This window comes from Mastigoproctus giganteus, chromosome 5 (assembly GCF_048544385.1).
Source record: "Mastigoproctus giganteus isolate SK-2022 chromosome 5, ASM4854438v1, whole genome shotgun sequence".
In the NCBI taxonomy this organism is placed as follows: domain Eukaryota; kingdom Metazoa; phylum Arthropoda; class Arachnida; order Uropygi; family Thelyphonidae; genus Mastigoproctus; species Mastigoproctus giganteus.
The window spans coordinates 124,018,410-124,041,639 of record NC_143579.1 but is presented as its reverse complement, the minus strand read 5'-3'; the positions used below and the strand labels follow the sequence as shown (position 1 = coordinate 124,041,639).

Here is a 23,230-nt window from a genome sequence, read left to right as displayed (position 1 = left end):
GGATGACACAAGTAATTATGGACCTGTTAGTTTAACTTCTGTTCCTGGAAAATTAATGGAGGCACTGGTAAAGAAGCACTGCAGAATCATCTAGACAAGACTTCAGTTATAGCTCAGACACAGCATGGTTTTGTTAAGGGGAAGTCTTGCCTGACCAATTTGATTGGATACTATGATGCAGTCACAAAAGAACTGGATGCAGGGAATAACTTTGATATTATATACTTGGATCTTAGAAAGGCTTTTGATACTATTGCACATGGAAGACTGCTGCACAAATTGAAGCAGTGTGGCATTGGAGGCAAATTGCTGCTATGGATAAAGGGGTGGTTGAGGGGTAAAAGACAGAGAGTGGTAATCAATAGACACTGCTCATCGTGGACTAATGTTATTAGTGGAGTCCCTCAGGGTTCAGTATTGGGTCCATTATTGTTTTCTGTATTTATAAATGATATTGATGATGGTATATCAAGCTTAATGTCCAAGTTTGCAGATGATACAAAGGTTGGCAGGGTTGTTAAGGACAGTGTGCTACTGCAACAGGATCTGGAAAGGTTGAGCAGATGGGCTGAGAGGTGGCAAATGAAGTTTAACATTGACAAATGTAAAGTACTACATATGGGAAACAGCAACCCCAGAGCAATGTATCAACTCTGTGGTACTACACTGAGAGTGGTAGAGAATGAAAGGGATCTGGGGGTTGTTGTGCAGGCAGATATGAAGTTTTCTGAGCAGTGCAGACGGGCTGCAAGAGTAGCTCATGGTGTATTGTCGATGATATATAGGAATTTTTCTAGCAGGGATAAGGAGGTGATTATTCCCTTGCATAAGGCAATGATCAGGCCACACCTAGAGTACTGTATACAGGTCTGGAGGCCTCATTTCAAGAAGGATGTAGAGATGCTGGAACGAGTACAGAGAAGGGCAACAAGATTAGTGAATGGAACAAAGGGATGCTCTTATGAAGAAAGGCTTAAGTTTTGCAAATTACAGTGTCTGGAGACCAGGCACCGGCGAGGTGATCTGATAGAGGTATATAAAGCCTTGAATGGTTTGAGCATGCTCAATGCTGATGGGATTCTTCCTCTTGCTCAGAATAATCACCTGAGAGGGCATAAATTCAAATTGAGGAAAGGCAGTTGTAGGATTTTTTTTTTTTTTTTTTTTTTGATTTGGTAGTTGTTGGCGCATCGGCTTCTGTGGCCATATTGCACCTCCCAAGGTTTTTGCAGTACTTTGATCCAAGCCCGAGGCGGGAATCGAACCCGCGACCTTTGGGTTGCCGGGCAGGTACTTTACCCACTCGGCTAGCCCGGTCGGCGCAGTTGTAGGATAGACGTGAGGAAATTTGCCTTTAGCCAGTGGGTGGTTGGTTGGTGGAACGGACCTCCAGCCCTTGTCGTGGAAGTTGATAGCCTAAATAAGTTTAAAGCTGAGCTGGACAGGTATTTTGAACGAACAGAGGGGTGAAGTGGAAGTGGTTATTTTTTTATTTTTTTTATTTATTTATTTTATTATTTTTTTTTTTTTGGCTAATGCTGCATAAGCTTGCTTTCTTGCATCAAATGCCTCTACTAATGCTAATGCGAGAGTATGATAGTGTAATAAAGAGATTAACTGAAGAGACATAAAAATATCTGAGTGAACTGGAAATCAGCAAAGAATTTAAAATTTTGGAGGCAACTAGCAGTAGAAGTGAAAAGCTGGAGAAAGTTTATAGAGCACTGCTGACCATTAAACCAACAAGTGTCCAGTCTGAGAGAGTGTTTTCGATAACTGGTCTCTTTAACACAAAAATAAGGTCAAGTCTATCAGGAAAAATGCTTAATATACTGTGTTTTTTAAAGGATCATTTTCAGAAAAAAAGCTGAGCAATAAATAGTAGAGTAATTTCCCCAAGCTGTTTTTTTTCACATTATTTTTATTTATTTATTATTATTATTATTATAGGGCTTATTATTTTTTTGTTTACTATACGAGAAGATAGTTTTTATTCAAAGGATTTGAATACAATTTGTAATTTTGTGTAATCTCAAGCTGGTTACTTTTTTGGAGCATTTTAATTTTTTTATTTTTTTTACTATAAGAAGTGATAGATTTTGTTTAAAAGATTTGATTACGATTTGTACAATCTACCCAAGATAAAATAAATACCTGTGTTATAAGCTTTTAATTATTTTCCCTAAGTCTGAGAAAATCGGTTTTAAAACCGGTTTTAACAGTAAACTTCGGTTAAACTCTGTTTTATGCAAGCCCTAATACCAACTGTGTGTACTACACTTAAGGTGGTAGAAAATGAAAAAGACCTGGGAGTAATTGTGCAGTCAGATATGAAGTTTTCTAAGCAATGCAGAAAGGCTGCCAGGCCAGGTCATGGGGTTTTGTCAATGATATATAGGAATTTTGCTAGCATGGAAAAGGAAGTGATTGTCTCTCTGTATAAGGCAATGGTCAGGCCAAGCCTTGAGTACTGCATACAAGTCTGGAGGCCTCATTTTAGGAAGGATGTAGATTTGCTTGAGTGTGTACAGAGAAGGACAACAAGATTGATGAGGGGAATGAAGGGATCCTCTTACCAAGAGAGGCTTAAGTTCTGCAAATTGCAATGGCTGGAGACTAGGCACCTGCACAGTGATCTGATTGAGGTGTATAAGGCCTTGAATGGGTTGAGCACGCTGAATTGTGATGGGATTCTTCTACTTGTTCAGATTACGAGCCTAAGGGGGCATAAATTCAAATTAAGGAAAGACAGATGTAGTTTAAATGTGCAGAAATTTGCCTTTAGCCAGTGGATGCTTAATTGCTGGAACAAACTTCCATCTGAAGTTGATAGGTTAAATAAATTTAAGGAGGAACTGGACAGGCATTTGGAGGGAATGGTTGTGTGAATTTTTATTTTATTTATTTACTTATTTATTTAATTTTTTTTTTTGGCAGATGCTGCATAAGCTCATACACTTGCTTTCTTGCATCACAGGCCACTACTACTACTACATTAAACCTGATATACCTTCATAAATATCATTGATAAATATGCAAAACAATAATGGGCTCGACACCAAACCCTGGGGAACTCCACTAATAACATTTGTCCATGAAGAGCAGAGTCCACTGATTACCACTCTCTGTCATCTCCCACTCAACCATTCTTTATCCATTGTAGCAACTTACCCTTAATGCCCTACCTCTCCAATTTGTGCAGTCTTCCATGTACAACAGTATCAAAAGCTTTCCTGAAATCCATGTATATGATATCAAAATTATTTCTGGCATTCAATTCCTTTGTGACCACATTATAGTATCCAATCAAATTGGTCAGACAAGACCTCCCTATAATAGTTAAGACCCAGCAATCCCATGCTGTGTCTTAACTATTACTCCAGTCTTATCTGGATGATCCTGCAATGCTTCTTTAACCAGTGATTCCATTATTTTCTCCTGACCACAAGTTAAACTAACAAGTCTATAGTTTCTTGTGTCACCTTTTGAACCCCCCTTTCTGAATTGGTGATACATTTACACACCTCCAATCCATGTGGCCTCCCCTGCGTCCAAGGAAGCTCTCATAATTATGGTTAAGGGTTTACTTACTTCCTTTGCTGCCTCCTTTAATATAATTGGCTCCCACCCACCCAAGGTGCCTTTTTTATGTTTAACTTCAACAATTTCTCCTCCACTTTGCTCTCAGTTATTACAAAATCATTTAGCTCCCAGTTAAGAGTCTGATACACTTCTGGCACTCCCCTCATCGAATAACTACTCATGTGTGAATGTAGATGCAAAATATTCATTTAGTTTGTTAGCTACCTGAGCAGGATCATCAACAGTTGACCCATCGATATCAAGTGGACCAATCTGATTCATCCCCTTCCTTCTAGAGGTTTACATAAGTAAAGAACTCTTTGCTGTTTTTCTTTGCATCCCTTGAAAAAGATTTCTCGTAATCTGCCTTTGCCTGCCTAACCTCCTTTGTAACTTGGTTACAGATCAACTTGTATCTATCATAGGCTTCTGTGTCACCTGATACTTTATATGCATCCTGTACATTTTTCTTCTCTGTCATGAGCCTCATTAATTCATCTGACATTCATTTAGGTCTAAACCTTGAACAGTATTTCTTAGTTGGAATGAAAGCCTAGTAGCCTCCAAAATTAAGTTGCTGAATTCCATTTAGAAATAGAATTCAACGTTGGTAACATCATCAGTTGATTCCATTGTACAGAATTTAAAAAACTGTCTGAAACCCCTGTAGTCACCTTTACGAAAGCAAAAGCGCTTTCCTTTATGATAGTTAGCCTTGATGGTAGTTACATCTTTAAATAACTCCACATCAATACATTGTTATCACTGTCAACCAGTGGTTGCTTTATCTGCAAATTCTTAATGCATGAATAATCATAGCTGATAATCAGATCAAGAGTATTACTCCCTCTAGTTACTCCCAAACATGCTGCTATAGAAAACAGTCATCCAATAAATCAATAAAAGTCTTGTTAGTGTGCGAGTGACCAACCCACAAATTCCAGTCAATATCTGGAAAGTTAAAATCTATTTCTCTGCACAATTGCTCATTATACTCATTAGATTCATTAGGCCTATAACACACACCTACTCTTGTTTTTCCTTTCCCAGTGCTTATGTCACACCAAACAGACTCAGCGTTGCATTGTCCACCAACATCAATTGGATGCACTTCCTTATATTTTGTGTTTCTTAACTAACAGCATAACCCCTCCTCCCTTCCTGTCCTATCTATCCTTTCTGTACACATTGTACTCCCCAAATTCCAATTCTGCACTGCTTACATCTGTGTGTCACCACATCTCTGATATCCCAATAATATCTGCCTTTGATGTCTTGACTAGCACTTCAAGCTCATCAAATTTATTAACTATACTCCTAGCATTGTTGTACATGCAAGTATACATGCACCTGTTCCTACTCTTAGTTACTATAACACAGCCCATGTATTTACTTGTTCCACTATGACTCCCAGCAGTCCTGGAAATCTCCATTACCTTGCTTTCCAGGCTGCTTCTCATTCTAATAGATGCAGTGCAAGAATCACTTTTGCCTCTGCCTGTGGCACTGTTAAACTTTTAGTCTGTGTATCTCCCCAAGCTAGCAGTTTTCCAACCCACCTAACACTGCGTTGATAGCATCAGCAAATATTCTTGCACCCTATCTATTTAAGTGTACCCCATGCCTGTAGAAGCAGTCTCTCCTATCATTGAAAACGTTTTGAGTGCATAAAGGTAAGTAAGGCTCCCTTATTTGCCTTTATGCATAAGTATGTCAAAATTTAAATGACTAAAGAAGATATATTTAACTCAAAGTTTTGAAAGTTTTGTGTTCCTGCCAAAATATCAATAGCAAAGGCTATCTGAATATTAAGCTGTGGGTTTCCAAATACTTATCTAGATATAAAAATAAGTTAATCTACCGACTATAGGATTTCAAACTATATATTAACTACAGTGTGGTATATTAAAATTAAAAAAAGAATAATAAAAAAATAAACCTCAAAATTATTTCAAAAACTAACCTGCAATGAAGAGCTTCAGAAATATGCAGCCACATGCTGTAGCTTAATCCCAAATGCCAGATTTTTAGGTAGTTTTCTTTTAGCCAGTGAGGGGTTGATTGTTGGAACAAGCTGCCCTAGCAGGTAGTTGAGGCTGACAATTTTAATAAATTTAAACATCAACTGGATAGTTGACCATGTCAGGAGAGATGCATATAATTTGTATTTTCTTATCTACTTGTGTTTTTTTTTTTTTTTTTTTTTTTTCCCCTCCAGTGCAACAAAAGCCTGTGGCTTCCTTGCACTATATGGCAAATCTTATTACTAATGTAACTTCATCACTGAAAATGACATTTGACACAAAGTGCTCATCTTCATCTATATAGGGTGGGAATGTGAAAAGTGAATTCCTCTTATTCTGGTTTGTCATGAGGCTCAATTTCCTGGACAATTTGCACTTTGTAAGCATAAAGTTTTACTCTTTTGCAAACCACTCTATGCAGTGTTGCTGCAGTATTTGCAGCTGCAGGATAGATTTTGTAGGACTTCATGTAACACTTCCTGTATGTAACTTCCTTCATGTAACACTTCCTGAATTTCTGAAACTTTACACTGCCAGTTTCTTGAATCTGTTTCAATCACTGTCTTGTTGATTGCAAGATGGCTCTTTCTGGAATTCTCATTTAAAACATCTCTTTACAGTCAGTGGAGATATGCACACTGCTTTCTCTTGCAATGTTGGCATTTTAATGCTGTGCTGCCACAATACTTGTTGGGATTCAATTGCCAACTACATGAGAAAAAACTCATTGAGTTGCTTTGATAACTCAATTTTAAAAATACAGCAAACCATTTTTTGGGCAGCTATTACAATAAAATTTTAATCAAGTTATAAATTCAAATGAATAATTTAGACACTGTGTGTGTGTGTGTGTGTGTGTGTGTGTGTGTGTGTGTGTGTGTGTGTGTGTGTGTGTGTGTGTGTGTGTGTGTGTGTGTAAAAAAGTAGTGGGGAGAAAAGAAATAAATAAAGAATTGTAGAGCTAGGGTAAGTAAAAAGTAAGAAAGAGGTAATTGAAAAGTACGAAAGACACAAGAAAAGAAGAAAATTAATTAATACAAATATAAAGAAATAAGTCAATAAAATTATACTATATATATATATATACAAACACATGAATATATTGTTGTATATCGTACAATTGTGGTATCATTTTCAAGTGTCAACCACCAGAATTGTCCAACAAGATGACAATATAGTGTCTGCCGTTTCTAACATAAAGTACATGCCATGGCAAAATAGCATTAAATCAAAATATAGTATAGGGAATAAAAAAAAACTATAAAAACAAATGCAAAGTACTGCATATTGGTAGCAATAACCAAAGAGAAACGTACCAACTGGGTGGTACTACACTCAGGGAAATGGAAAGTGAAAAAGACTTGGGGGTAATAGTGCAGACAAATATGAAGTTCACTGAGCAGTGCAGATGGGCTGTCAGGGCAGGTCATGGAGTCTTGTCAATGATATATAGGAATTTTGCTAGCAGGAACAGGGAGGTGATTATCCCGTTATACAAGTCAATGGTCAGGCCACACCTAGAGTACTGTGTACAGGTCTGGAAGGATGTAGAGTTGCCAGAACGAGTACAAAGAAGGGCAACAAGATTGGTGAGGGGAACAAAGGGGTGCTCTTACCAAGAAAGGCTTAAGTTCTACAAATTTCAGTGCCTGGAGAGTAGGCACCTGCGACGTGATCTGATTGAGGTGTATAAGGCCTTGAATGGATTGAGCGATTGAGCACGCTGAATGCTGATGGGACACAGTTTCAAATTGAGGAAAGATAGTTGTAGAATAGATGTGTGGAAATTTGCCTTTAGCCAGCGGGTAGGTGATTGGTGGAACAGGTTCCATCTTTTGTTGTGAAGCTAATAGTCTAAATAAATTTAATGCTGAGCTGGACAAGCATTTGGAACAAATGGATGGATGAAATGGGAGGGTGTTTTTTTTTTTTTTTTTTTTGGCTGATGCTAATGCTACTAATGAACAATGCTAATGTTAACAGTATGAATAATGAACAATGAAACTAATATTAGAGCTGAAATAAAAATGAACAAAGACTCAGGCTAGAGCTAAAGTTAAAATGAAAAAGAACAAACAAAGACAGAGGCTTAATCTTTGATCAAAAACTAAAATTCCATCTTCATATAGAAGAGTTCCGGGCCAAATTCAATAGGAAATGGTGGATTGTCAAGCAGCACTTGCTACATATTCAGAAAAGAAATCTGATAAAAATGTATATCAGGACACTGATTTTCAAAGGCATACTGTAGGGAGTACAGTTGTGGGGCTTGGCAACAAACACAATTAAACCATTAAACACTGCAGAATACTGGCTCATAAAGTGGGCAACCTGGACGTGTCATCTCCCACCACCAGCAGCAGCACACAACACCGATGGCCAAAGCATGAATTTAACTAGATTTTCAGCCTTAATCCACGAAAGAAGACGAATCTGCACCATCAAAATGATTGCTGGGAGAATCTCAGCGCCCAACATTTGGGACACTGTGTTGGTGGATCCCCCAACCAGCTCTCTGCTGCACTCCCAAGCTTATTACTCTGTCTTGAAGGCTACATCTTAGAGATCGTTTCCTCCATTATCAGAAGCTCCATTTAGTTCAACTCCTGGATGCCGACATGTGTAAAATCGCAGACAACAAGAAGTATAGACCGTCCCATCTTAGATACACAAGTTGTTTCCACAGCCATCAAATGATCTGAGATCGTTCCGTCTCGACAACAGTTTCACAGAAAACCCGACTGAAGAAAATTATCTTTGTGTTATTCTAATTTATTTTATTATTACTTTTAAGTCAATATAATTTGCTTGATGTTATCAACACATAATTGTCCTTTCCTTTACTTGTACTTAAGCTTCGTATTTACCCTGTATTACATTTCTGGTGAGATGGTATCTCTGGTGCGGCTTGTTAACCCCTGGCTTAGTGCAGTGAAGGGATTGTAAAGGTAGGGTACCTACGTGTACCTATGAACCTTACAATAAAGATCATATTTATAAGAGTAAGAACAGACGCATGTATACCAATGCTACAAGTATAGTAAATAAATTTGATGAATTTGAAGTGCTGGTCAGACATCGAAGGCAGATATTGCTGGGATATCAGATACATGGTGTCACACAGATATAAGCAGTACAGAATTGGAATTTGAAAAGTGCAATGTGTCCAGAAAGGACAGACAGGGTAGAGGGAGATATGCTGTCAGTTAAGATACACATAAAATCAAAGCAAGTGCATTCAGTAGATATTAGTAAACAGAGAAATGTTGAGTCAGTTTGGTGTGACAAACAATTTTTTTTTTTTTTTTTTTTTTGATTTGGTAGTTGTTGGCGCATCGGCTTCTGTGTCCATACTGCACCTCCCAAGGTTTTTGCAGTACTTTGATCCAAGCCTGAGGCGGGAATCGAACCCGCGACCTTTGGGTTGCTGGGCAGGTACTTTACCCACTCGGCTAGCCCGGTCGGCCGACATAAACAATGGGAAAGGGAAAATGAGAGTAGAGTGTATTATAGGCCTAATGACACTGATGGGGAAAACAAACAATTGCGCAGAGAAAGAGTGGGCCAGTTATAAATTCAACAAACACAAGGAAATTAGAATGTCTCGTAATGGGGGATTTTAATTTTCCACATATTGACTGGAACTTGAGGGCTGGTCAATCACACGCTAGCAAGACTTTTTTAGATTTACTGGAGGATTGTTTTCTACAGCAACATGTTTGAGGAACCAGAGGGAGTAATACTCTTGATCTGATCATCAGCATTGATTATTCATGCATTAAAAATTTGCATATAAAGGAACTGCTAGGTGACAGTAATCACAGTGTACTGATGTGGGATTTAGTTCAAGATGTAACTACCAACTAGGGTAAAGGAAAGGGTTTTTGCTTTCATAAAGATGACTACAGTGGCCTCAGACAGTTTTTAAATTCTATACAGTGGGAATCGACTGATGATGTTAAAAACAGCAAATTCTAAATGGGACGCCTTCAAGGAATTAGTCTTGGAAGCTACTAAGTTTTTCGTACCAACTAAGAAACATTGTTCAAGATTTAGACCTAAATGGATGTCAGATGAACTAATGATGCTCCTGCCAGAGAAGAAAAATGCATGGGATGCATATAAATTGTCCTTTGGCACAGAAGCCTATGGTAGATTTCAGCTAATCTGTAATCAAGTCACAAATGAGGTTAGGAAAGTGACGGCTGATTTCAAGAAATCCTTGGAAAAGGATGCAAAGAAAAGCAACAAAGACTTCTTTACTTATGAAAATTCTAGAAGAAAGGGGATGAATCAGATTGGTCCACTTGGTGTTGAAGGTACAACCGTTGATGATCCTGCTCATAAATCTGACAAACTGAATGATTATTTTGCATCTACATTCACACACGAGGAATTCTGTAAGGAAGGGGAGGACAGAAGTTTACTAAACTCTAACACGGAGCTAAGAGTAGGAGACCGGCGGAATTACTTAACAAGTACAAGTCAATGTTGAAAAAGAGCCGTGAGTTATGGTTGAATTTGAAAGTGTCTGCAATTATGCCCAGACACGATAGAAGGGAGTATATGATGAGAGCCTTGTCGATCAATCCGGCCCTGGAGAGATTGTGCAAGGCACAGGGGGTAGAATTTTTCTTAAAATGGTCTATGCTTGTTAACAGGAGAGACTGCTTCTACAGGGATGGGATACACTTAAATAGAAAGAGTGCAAGAATATTTGTTGATGCTATCGGGGCAGAATTAGGTGGGTCGAAAAACTGCTAACTTGGGCAATACACGGCCCACTGGCAGAGGTGAAAGTGATTCTTGCACTGCTTCTATTGAAATGCAATTGAGCAGCAGCCTGGAAAGAAGGAAATGGGGATTTCCAGGACTGCTGGGAGTCATAGTGGAACAAGTAAATACATGAGCTGTGTTAGGGTAACTAAGAGTAGAAACGGGTGCATGTATACTTGTATGTACACCAATAATAGGAGTATAGTTAATACATTTCAAGAGCTTGAAGAGCTAGTCAAGACATCAAAGGCAGATAGTGTTGGGATATCAGAGTCGTGGTGTCACACAGATATAAGCAGTGCAGAATTGGAATTTGGAGAGTACAATGTGTACAGAAAGGACAGACAGGACAGGAAGGGAGGAGAGATTATGCTGTTAGTTAAAAAACACTAAATATAAGGAAGCGCATCCAATTGATGTTGGTGGACAATGCAATATTGAGTCTGTTTGGTGTGACATAAGCACCGGGAAAGGAAAAATGAGAGAAGGTGTGTTATAGGCCTAATGAATCTGATGAGTATAATGGGCAATTGCGCAGAGAAATAGTGTGGGCCAGTAAATCAGAGTGTCTTATAATGGGGGATTTTAATTTCCCAGAAATTGACTGGAATTTGTGGGTTGGTCACTCACACACTAGCAAGGCTTTTGTGGATTTATTGGACGATTGTTTTCTACAGCAGCATGTTCAGGAGGCAACTAGAGGAAGTAATAAAATACTCTTGATCTGATTATCAGTATCAATTCTTCTTGCATTAAGAATCTGCAGATAAAGGAACCACTAGGTGACAGTGATCACAGTGTGCTGAAGTGGGAGTTACTCAAAGAGGTAACTACCATCGGGGGTAAAGGGAAGGGTTTTTGCTTTTGTAAAGGTGACTACGGTGGTCTGAGACAGTATTTAAATTCTATATGGTGGGACCAACTGATGATGTTACCAACAGCAAATTCAAAATGGGTTATCAGTATCAATTCTTCTTGCATTAAGAATCTGCAGATAAAGGAACCACTAGGTGACAGTGATCACAGTGTGCTGAAGTGGGAGTTACTCAAAGAGGTAACTACCATCGGGAGTAAAGGGAAGGGTTTTTGCTTTTGTAAAGGTGACTACGGTGGTCTGAGACAGTATTTAAATTCTATATGGTGGGACCAACTGATGATGTTACCAACAGCAAATTCAAAATGGGAAGCATTCAAAGAACTTATCTTGGAAGCTACTAGGCTTTACATACCAACTAAGAAATATTGTTCAAGGTTTAGGCCTAAATGGATGTCAGATGAACTAATTAGAAATGTGGCAGAGAAGAAAAATGCATGGTATACATATAAATTAACAGGTGATACAGAAGCCGAGGGCAGATATAAACTAATCTGTAATCAAGTCACAAAGGAGGTTAGGCAGGCAAAGGCAGATTACAAGAAATCTTTGGCAAAGGATGTAAAAAAAAAAAAAAAAAAAAAAGTAAAGAGTTCTTTACTCATGTAAACTCTAGAAGGAAGGGGATGAATCAGATTGGTCCACTTGATATCAATGGTTCAACTGTTGATGATCCTGCTCAGGTAGCTAACAAACTAAATGAATATTTTTCATCTACATTCACACATGAGGAGTTATTCAGGGAGGGGAATGCCAGAGGTGTGTTAAACTCTGGCAGTAAGCTAGATAATGTTGTAATAACTGAGAGTAAAGTGGAGGAGAAATTGTTAAAGATAAACATAAGAACGGGATACATATAAATTAACAGGAATGAAATCCATCCAGTTATTTAAAGGAGGCAGCAAGGGAAGTAAACAAACCCTTGGCCATAATTATGAGAGCTTCCTTGGACTCAGGGGAGGTACCCCATGGACTGGAGATGTGCAAATGTGACCCCAATCCACATAGGAGGATCAAAGGGAGACATAGGTAATTACAGACCTGTTACTTTATTTTTTGTTCCAGAGAAATTAATGGAGGCACTGGTTAAAGAAGCATTGCAGGATCAACTAGACAAGACTTCAGTTACAGCTCAGACACAACATGCGGTTGTTAAGGGGAAGTCTTGTCTGACCAATTTGATTGGATACTATTATTTAGTCACAAAGGAACTGTATGCAAAGAATAATTTTGATAACATATGCGGATCTTAGAAAGGCCTTTGATACTGTTGCACATGGAAGACTGCTGCAACAATTGGAGCAGTGTGGCATTGGAGGTAAATTGCTGCTTTTAAATAAAGGGATAGTTGAGTGGGAGAAGACAGAGAGTGGTAATTGATGGACACTGCTCTTCGTGGACTAATGTTATTAGTGGGGTCCCCCAGGGTTCAGTGTTGGGTCCATTGTTGCTTTCTGTATCCATCAATGATATTGATGATGGTATATCAGGCTTAATGTCCAAGTTTGTAGACGATATGAAGGTTGGCAGGTTTGTTTATGACAATACGCTGCTGCAACAGGATCTAGAAAAAGTTGAGCAGATGGGTTCAGAAGCTGCAACTGAAGTTTAACATTGACAAATGTAAAATACTGCATATCGGAAGCAGTAACCCCAGAATAACGTATCAACTGTGTGGTACTACACTGACAGTGTTAAAGAGTGAAAAGGACCTGGGGGTAATTGTGCAGGCATATATGAAGTTTTCTGAGCAGTGCAGACTGTCTGCAAGAGTAGCTCATGGTGTCTTGACAATGATATACAGGAATTTTTCTAGCATGGATAAGGTGGTGATTATCCCCTTGTATAAGGCAATAATCAGGCCACAACTTGAGTACTGTATACAGGTCTGGAGGCCTCATTTTAAGAAGGATGTAGAGCTGTTGGAATGAGTACAGAGAAGGGCAACAAGATTAGTGAATGGAATGAAGGGTTGCTCTTATGAAGAAAGGCTTAAGTTTTGCAAATTACAGTGTCTGGAGACTAGGCACCTGCGAGGTGATCTGATTGAGGTGTAGAAAGCCTTGAATGGTTTGAGTATGCTCAATGCTGATGGGATTCTTCCTCTTGCTCAGAATAATCACCTCAGAGGGCATAAATTCAAATTGAGGAAAGACAGTTGTAGGATAGAAGTGCAGAAGTCTGCCTTTAGCCAGTGGGTGGTTGATTGCTCTGTCATTGTAGAAATTGATAGCTTAAACAGATTGAAAGCAGAACTAGACAAACATTTTGAGCATGTGGATGGGTGAAATGAGAAGGGAGTGTGTGTGTGTGTGTGTGTGTGTGTGTGTGTGTGTGTGTGTGTGTGTGTGTGTGTGTGTGTGTGTGTGTGTGTGTGTGTGTGTGTGTTTTGGCTGATGCTATATAAGCTTGCTTTCTTGCATCATGTGCCCTTGCTAATGCTAACGCTAAATGATTTTGTAATAACGGAGAACAAAATGGAGGAGAAATTACTGAAGTTAAACATAAAAAAGGCACCTGGGGTGAATGGAATCTATCCAGCTATATTGAAGGAGGCAGTGAGGGAAGTAATCAAACCCTTAGCAATAATTAAGAGGCATCCTTATATTCAGGGAAGGTCCCCATGGACTGGAGATGTGCAAATGTATCTCCAATTCACAAAGGTGTGGGAGGGGGGTTTCAAAGGGTGACACAAATAATTATAGACCTGTTAGTTTAACTTCTGTTCCGGGGAAAATAATGGAGTCACTGGTTGTAGAAATGTTAGGATCATCTAGACAGGACTGCAATGATAGTTCAGACACAGCATGGGTTTGTTAAGGGGAGGTCTTGCCTGACTAGTTTGATTGGATACCATGATGTGGTCACAAAGGAATTGATTGCAAAAAATAATTTTGATATCATATACAGTTATCCCTGTGATTTGCATGGGGGTTACATTCTGGGAAAACACCATGCAATCCAAATCAGTGCAATGTGAAACATAGTTTATATGACATAATGAGAGTTCTGTAACTGTATACAAAAATAATGTGCAAAAAAAATATAATAATAATAAATTGAAAAAAATCGTGTTCATTCAGTAAGAAAAAAAGAAAAAAAATTAGAAACATGTCCATAAAAGTCCATATCTTGCTAATACTTACCTCTAGATTTTTTATCTAAATTCACTGCTTCTTCGTTGCTCTTTTCCTGTGATAAACTTTCAACTGTATCCAGCACTTTTTGAAAAAATTTGTTAAAATAGTTTGCTTAGAAACACACTGTTTTTCTCTATAAATTTCTTCATAAAGAACTAAAGCTAATGATAAAGCTCTGCAAAAATTTAAACTACTCTCCAAATCCATATCCAGAGCTTCTTGGCTAAGCTGATTTGCAAGTCTTAAAAACTCAGCTAATCCCTTTGCAGTCAAATTTTTGTGTGCATCTTCTTTATTTTTATCATTTTTGTCATCTTCTTCTTTACATTGCAAAAAAATATTGTGCAGTGATAATTGTTCTCTTTGAGATTCAACGACCTCTGTGATATCTGCTGGTTCCAGTTCTTCAAATCCCTCTCCGCTAATAATTTTGCCAATTCTCACTAACTCAAACTACCTCTGGCATTTCGACCGTGGCCTCTTTAGTGCATCTTTGTGGCCACAGCTTTTTCCACACTGCATTCATTGTTGAGTTCTTAACTTCACTCCATGCAAATTCAATATTTTTTCCACCATCAAGAATGTTATAATTTCGCTAATAATCTTGAATTAAAAGACTGTCTATTCCCATCAGTACCAATTGTAAAAAAGATCTTCTTAGGTAATAAAGTTTAAAGGAAGCTATAACACCTTGGTCCATCGGCTGAATTAACGAACTTGTATTCACTGGAAGAAAGGTAACTTTCACATTTGGGTGAAGATCAGACAAATGTGCAGGATGACTGGGAGCACTGTCAAGAATGATCAAGATTTTGAATACTATGTTCTTCTTCAAGTAAAATCTTTTTGTTTTGACGCAAAAGCAGTTTAAAAACCAATCCTCGAAGATTTTAGCTGTCATACAGGTTATTTTGCTCGATTTACAATGAACTAGTAAGGAGCTTTTTGCTATTCCTTTAAAAACATGAGTTTCTGAAGTATAAATTAGAAGGGTTTACACTTAAAGTCATCCTCTGCATTGCCACATAACAAAATTGTTAACCTATCTTTTGCAGCTTTGAAACCTGGGGTGGTTTTCTCTTCTTTTGAAATGAATGTTTGGCTTGACATATGCTCCAAAATAGGCTGGTCTTATCAGCATTAAACACTTGACTTCCTAGATAGCCTTCAGTCACAATAACATCCTTTAAAGTTTTCAAATGCAAAGAAGCAGCCTCCGTATCTGCACTGGCTGCTTCACCCATTAATTTTAGATTGTGAAGACTTTGACATTTTTTTTAAATTTTCAAACCAACCCTTACTGGCCTGAAAGACATCTGCATTGGATGACCAATTTGCAATTTGCAAATTGGATGACCATGCAATTAACAATTTGCAGAGCTTTGGTGTGAATAATAGCTGAACTAAGAGGCATCTCTTTTGATTAAGATATTCTATCTAGAAATAAAGTAATTTTTCAGTTTAATGGATTTCTCACTTTTGTAGTGCTTTTTTCAGCCTCCGTAATTGTTCTCTTTGAGATTCAAGGACCTCTGTGATTTCTTTTCAATGATGTGGAGCAGATAACTGAATTTTTAATTTTCTTAGCATTTTTCCTAATCCACTGAATGAATTAATGAACTTGTATTCACTGGAAGAAAGGTAACTTTCACATTTGGGTGAAGATCAGACAAATGTGCAGGATGACTGGGAGCACTGTCAAGAATGAGCAAGATTTTGAATACTATGTTCTTCTTCATTTATTCATTTATACTGTATTTCTTTCCCAAATATCACAAAATTTTTGCCATTTTCTAACTCCCTAACGATATTTAATTTTTCCTCCAAATTTAAAATTTGTTTTGTTGTAGCTTTCTTCATTTTAGGCACTAATTAAACACAAACTTTATAATATAATGTTTGTGCTTAATATTATGTGTCTATATTATAGATAATTAGATTTATTATTCTTTACACAGAGTAAAGAATGCAAACCCTGATATTCTCTCAAGATAGCTGCTACTCTGGTGGCAGCAACACTGTTTCAAACTGTGTGCTGTGAAGGGTGACAAATTTGAAATAAACTTGAAAACAGAACTAACAGTAATGAATATATAAATGTTTTTTTCAATTTTTTAATAATATTTATATACACATATAAATAGAAATATATGTGCACATTTGAAATTTTGCATGCACTGAAGTCTCTTAAAATGGAAGAGACTAAAAGACTGATGCTTTTATTTTATGTCTAAAACAGTTTTAACAATTTTAAATACTTTTTTAAAACTTAATTTAAATAAAATAAGTACTGAAATACTGGCATTGAATTCAAGAATGCAAAAATAACCCAACAACATTTTTAAAAATTAAAAAGAAATGAACACCTGTTTAGGTACCCCACCACCACAATTTTTGCTACAAATGGAGCCACCACTGCTGGATTTGTCCCATTCCTGTAGTCTTTCCTGTTAACAAGTACAAAAGAAGATGAGGCATCCAAATACCTTGCAGCAAGGAATGAGGCAACTTTTGGTAACCAGACATTGCTCCACTAGTATCAAGGGGCCCCAAAGTGTATAATGAAAAACACTTCCCATACCTTACCACCAGCAGCAGCTTTCACTGTTTACACTGACAGGATAAGTCAATGGGCTCATGCTATTTTCACCATACTCTGGTTCTCTGATCAGCATGAAACAGCAGGAACTGGGTTTCATCTGTCTATATTATAGAGAAGAAATATTAAATCAGCAAAAGCAATGCTTACTAATGAAAACACTTTATGCTGCACAAACCAGAAAAAGATTCTGTCTGAATAGCTAACCTAGGATAACTGATGAAGAGGGGTCCCAAATTAGGAAGTTGTTTCAGAAATAACCGGACAAACACCACAGCTTATTGCTATGTTTGGTTATAAGAATCAGTTTTGAATGCCTTTGTGATATTTTTCTAAAGCACATTTCTGGAGGTCATGACCATAAAACAATAAAAACAATTTGCACTTTCAAGTTTATTAGGTTTTTCTTTAGTGCAATCTAATTATAAATCTTATTGCATTTGCAATAAGATTTATAATTACAAATCTTATTGCATTTGCAATAATACCGACAGCTTGAATTCTGTGGGATTTTACGTTATTATGGTGAAATGTGTTTCGCCTTCAATAAAATCTTCAATCATGCAAAAAACGTAAATAAATTTTCATAATATGCTCTTCATTCCTTTTTTTCAAGTTATGTAAACAAAAATTGCGCAGGTAGCTAAACTTGCTATGCAATAAAAAAAAAACATGCAAATCAAGGGATCACTGTACTTGGATTTCAGGAAAGCTTTTGATACCGTTGTACATGAAAGACTGCTGTACAAATTGGAGAGGTATGTAATGGGCAAGTTGCTACAATTGATAGAGGGATGGTTGAGTGGGAGATGACAGACAGTAGTAATAAATGGACATTGCTCTTCATGGACTTATGTTATTAGTGGAGTCCCCCAGGGTTCGGTGCTGGGCTAATTGTTATTTCAGTAATTATCAATGATATCGATGAAGGTATATCAGGCTTAATGTACAAGTTTGCAGAAGATACCAAGGTTGGCAGGATTGTTAATGATAGTAAAGATAGTACACTACTGCAACAGGATCTAGAAGAGTTGGGCAGATAGGCTGAGAAGAGGCAACTGAAGTTTAATATTGACAAATGCAAAGTACTGCATATGGATAGCAGTAACCCAAGGGAAACATACCAACTGTGTGGTATTACACTCAGGGAAGCGGAGAATTAAAAAGAACTGGGGGTAATTGTGCACGTCAAATATGAAGTTCTCTGAGCAGTGCAGATGGGTGCCGGAGCAGGTCATGGTGTCTTGTCAATGATATATAAGAATTTTGCTAGCAGAGACAAGGAAGTGATTATCCCCTTGTATAAGGCAATGGTCAGGACACACCATGAGTACTGTGTACAGGTCTGGAGACCTCATTTTAGGAAGGATGCAGAGTTACTAGTATGAGTACAAAGAATGGCAACAAGATTGGTGAGAGGAACAAAAGGGTCCTCCTACCAAGAAAGGCTTAAGTTCTGCAAGTTGCAGCATCTGGAGACTAGGCACCTGTGGAGTGATCTGATTGAAATGTTTAAGGCATTGAATGAATTGAGTAAGCTGAATGTGAATGGCATCCTTCCCCTTATAAGGTATAAGGTATTTTTTATAAGGTATGTTCGTGTTAGACGGCACTAGGATTTCTCCCATCTCCACATGTGTTTGCTGTATCGAGGACAGTACACTGTCAAGGCAGACAGTGTACTGTCTGCCTTGAGAGTGTGTGGGCCATGTCTGTGCAGTGTGATGTGTTGTGCCCATTGTTTGTCCAGCTTATTGGCTGCCAGGACCCTAGTGGGCCCAACGTTGCCCATACCTTGCCACGTGGAGGCTAGCCGGGTGTGTCTAGTATCGTAAGTTGCTCTGGAAGGTCCTGCCACCATTCTTCCCCTTGCTGACAATATACACTCATGGGGGCATAAATTGAAATATTGAGGAAGTAGTTGTAGAATAGATGTGCAGAAGTTTGCCTTCATCCAGCAGGTGGTTGATTGTTGGAACAGGCTTCCATCTGTTGTTGTGGAAGTGGATGGTTTGAGTAAATTCAAGGAAGAACTAGACAAACATTTGGAGTGACCAGATGGGTGAAATGGGAAGTTTTTTTTTTTTTTTTTTTAGGTTGATGCCAGAGGTGTATTGCTAAAAAAAATAATACTGGAACACTCATTGTAAAAAAAAATAGTACCGGAATGCTCGTTCTCCAGAAGATTATATGATAACACCACATCGACTGTACAGTAACTGAATCAGACTTCAGACTCACGGTTCATAGAACAACCAGTTCTAGCATTCAGCTCATGGAGAATCAAAATGCAGCGTTCGCATTTTGATTCTCCATGAGTTTGGAGAATCAAAATCACAGTATATCTCATTCGTTGGATCTCTTTATCTAACACATTGTACTTTAAGTAAGAAACGTTCTAGTTTCGTTGCAAAATTTATATTTTTGTTTTTAAATACATTTTTAAAGAAATCTATTAATTTTAAAGATTACTATTAATATATATTTTTAGTAGAAATGGGTAAAATAGATATTTCTCCTTCCCCTTTGATTACGCCATTGTATCATAATATTAGGTGTATAAATTTAATGATTTTCTATTATGACATTTAGAAAAAATGTACCGGAACATTGTTCCGGCCCGAATACACCATGGTTGATGCTGTATAAGCTTGCTTTCTCATATCATATGCCTCAACTAATGCTAATAACTACTAATTATGTTGAAAGAAACCCATGTAATTAATTTACATGGATTTCTTTCAACTTGTTCTATAAAATCATTGTTATTTTATTTTTAAGATCAGCATTATCTTAGACACAAAATTTGAGTCAAATTTTACCAAACTTATTACTGCTGAATACTCATATAAATATTCTAATTACTACATTCTATAATATCCCATAATATCTATATAGCTAGGGGTTTAGAAAATGACAATTACAATATTCTACAAGCTTACTTATGACGTGAAGTAATTAAATTGATTAGCATAAATACCTCATTAAACTAAAAAAATACAGGGATATTTATTAAATATTAAAATATATTCACAATCTATATACAAGAAAAATAAATGGGGGGGGTTACATATCAACAGGTTCAAATTAGTTCATTGTTTGCCAAATCAAACCTGACACAGTCCTTGTCATTGACATATATTAGTTCCTCAGAGATGTCTTAAAATGGAGGCATGACATCCTGATAAGCAATTAGACTTGCAGTTGATGCACTGATTAGAATATTGTTAAACAACGGTTTGAAAATGGCTAACAGTTAAGGGCAATCCATAATTTACGTACAGACAGTTCACTGATATTTGCTATCCTTCATAAAGTATTTCAGATCCACATCTAGGCCTTGTGCTGCCTGAAGCATTTGAGAAGGCAGAAATCTGCATATGAGGGGCAATTCAGGTTTTGACCTAAGATATAATGAAGCTCTGAGGGTGTGAAGCCAATGTTTATCTAAAAAAAAGAGGCTGTAGGATTGCAGAGCAAGTAGAAGCCCATATTTCTGAAGCATATAATAGTACTAGGTGGATAATCCTGTATAATTTATATTTCAGTGATGTCTTCCAAGCTATGACATGAAAATGATGGTTTTGCAGCCAATCTCAGATGACTGAATCTTCAATGAATGAAATGCAACTATACATAAAATTAAATTTGGAATTAAATATTACTCTCAGATCTTTGTTTAATAACTTGAGGGATAGCAATAATACTGAGAGCTGTGTTTGTACAGGTTGTTTGAGGAGATAAAAAAAATGATTGCATATTTGGCAAGGTTGAGGATTTGCAAGTACAGTCGATTCTGGTTATTTGGGACACATCGGGACTAGTGCATTTTGGCCTGATTAAGCGACTGCCTTAATTATGCAAAGTTTCATGTAAATAGTTAAAAATACAGTGGATCCCTACTTTATGACTGATTTTCTGTACAATCAAATCATGTTATGATGGACTCACCATAGTAAAGTACCATTCACTACATGATATGTAGTAAGTGCCAGTCATTGTAATCATGTTTGTGAATTGAATTTTAGTTCTATTAAACAGTGATTCTAATAAGTGAAAATAGGAGGAATATTATCCACAGGCTATAAAAGTAAAGATATATTAAGCACAAATTTACATTTTATTACCTTACTAATTAAAAAATTAAATGATATGTGAAAATCGGAAGCATATTTTCCCCAGGTTAGCAAAATAAAAGTAAATTTACGCTAATGTGCATTGCTTAATTAATACGTACCTGTTATACGTACATACTAACTAGTTGGTATTTCTGTTCACTGACATTTGGGGGAGGGGTTAAAATTTAAAACAGTAAAAAAGATAAGCAATCGATACCAAATAACACAGCCCGCACAAATTTCAACTAACACGATACGTGCAAGTGAGAATAGAGTAACAAGTTATGAAGCTTAAAAAATAGGAATGAAGAGAAGATTCTGAAAATTTATTTATGTTTTTTATATGACTGAAGATTTCATGGAAGGGGAAACACATTTCACCATAATAAGGCAAAACCCACAGAATTCCAGCTGTTGGTATTATCGCAAATTCAGTAAGATCGAGTTTACTATCCATTTATAATAGATTGCACTAACAGAAAAGATCAATAAACTGGAAACTGCTAATTGTTTTTATTGTTTTATGGTTGTGACCTCCAGAAATCTGACCGGACCACATGGTATGGTCGGAGACAATCGTAGGATAATTTCAAGTCTCCTGCCCTGATTGAACGGCATGTTGTCCCAATTATGCGAAGAAAACCCTGGCTGTTTTCTTGATTAGGTTCTGTTCTTTAAGATGTGTCCCAAATACACAGCTGCGCCAATTAACCGGTGGCCCAAATAACCGGAATCCACTGTATTATGCCAGATAATCCAGAAAGGTTGCTGAAAGTTTTCTTTCTTAAGCTGGTCACAAGCTGCTGATCATATGTAGGACAGGTAGGGAGTAAAAAATTTGATGTAATCAGCACAGCACAGCATAGCATAGCATAGCATAGCATAAGCATCCATCCCAAGGAAGTGTAGCAGTGACATTTCAAGAGAATGACTGGCCTAAAAGAGTTGTGCACCTTCCAGCAGAAAGGGACACAACTCTGGAGGTCAGGAGTGATTGGAGGAATTCCATTTAATTATATAATATAAATTTTAATTAAATATAATAAATTATATTTATAATAAAAAATTATAATAAATTAAAAGCTTTATGTATTAATGCTTTATATTATATTAAGGATACCACAGAACAGTCTATGTGCTTTGTTGAACAGTCAAGACAGTTTGATTATCTATTCCAGTTGCTTAAGTCCTGTTGTTTTTTAATTGATTGCAAAATAGAGAATATTACATGTGATATATTTCAGTGTGATTTTTTTTTTTTTTATTATTATTATTATTATTATCATCAGTTTTATAAAAGCTTTTGTTAAGCAGTTATATCTTAGATTGAATTTGTAACTATACACACCCTTCTCCCTACACAGGCTGTATCAGGACATACCATTCTGTTTTACAGTGAATTTGAGATATTTTATTGCAATGACTTTTGTACTGTGTTTGTGACTCAACCTGCCATATATATCTGTCATTTGTGAAAAATTTTGTCATGTAATACTGTATAATGCTAAACAATAAACAGATTTTGAGAGATTAACACAGGAGTACTATCTGACATGGATTTCAAATTTCAAAAGATTGCAAGGAACAGCTGCTGTTATTAAAGCATTTAAAGTTAAATAATTAAATTGGTTAAATCTGGTTGATTGCAGGCACCTGAGTGTGCATGCACACATGCCTGTAAATTACTTTTACACAAGTATCAATTACTTTTTTCAGTTCTCATTATAGAAAGTAACATATGCTAATAGAAACTGGCTTTGAGTTTGACAGGAGCCTGAGATTGCAGATAGACATGTTCCAATTTGAAAAATGGTGAGATACACTGGTTTAGCTGAAGTGATAGCTACATTTTCAACACTAAGCTTCATACAAAATCAGCACATTATCAAAGAATGTTCAAATGATTCAACTGATCCCAAATGCAATAATAAACAATGTGACCTTTCGTGTTCAAGGCATACAGAAAATCAAGAGCTTTACCAAGAATGAAATTAAACATTACAAGGGAAGGAGTTATGGCCAAAGATAAGCATTTTGCTTAAAAAAAGTGCTTATACATTATGAGATATCGCACAAAAACACACACAGAATGGAAGTAAAACAATTGAGTGTCAAAT

General features: G+C 37.0%; 1 protein-coding gene across 1 annotated transcript in view; it reads right to left on the bottom strand.

The window, feature by feature from the left end:
- Positions 1-23,230, bottom strand: part of Zip99C (Zinc transporter Zip99C) — a 336,298-nt gene that overhangs the window by 135,776 nt on the left and 177,292 nt on the right. The gene's annotated exons all lie outside the window — the stretch shown is intronic.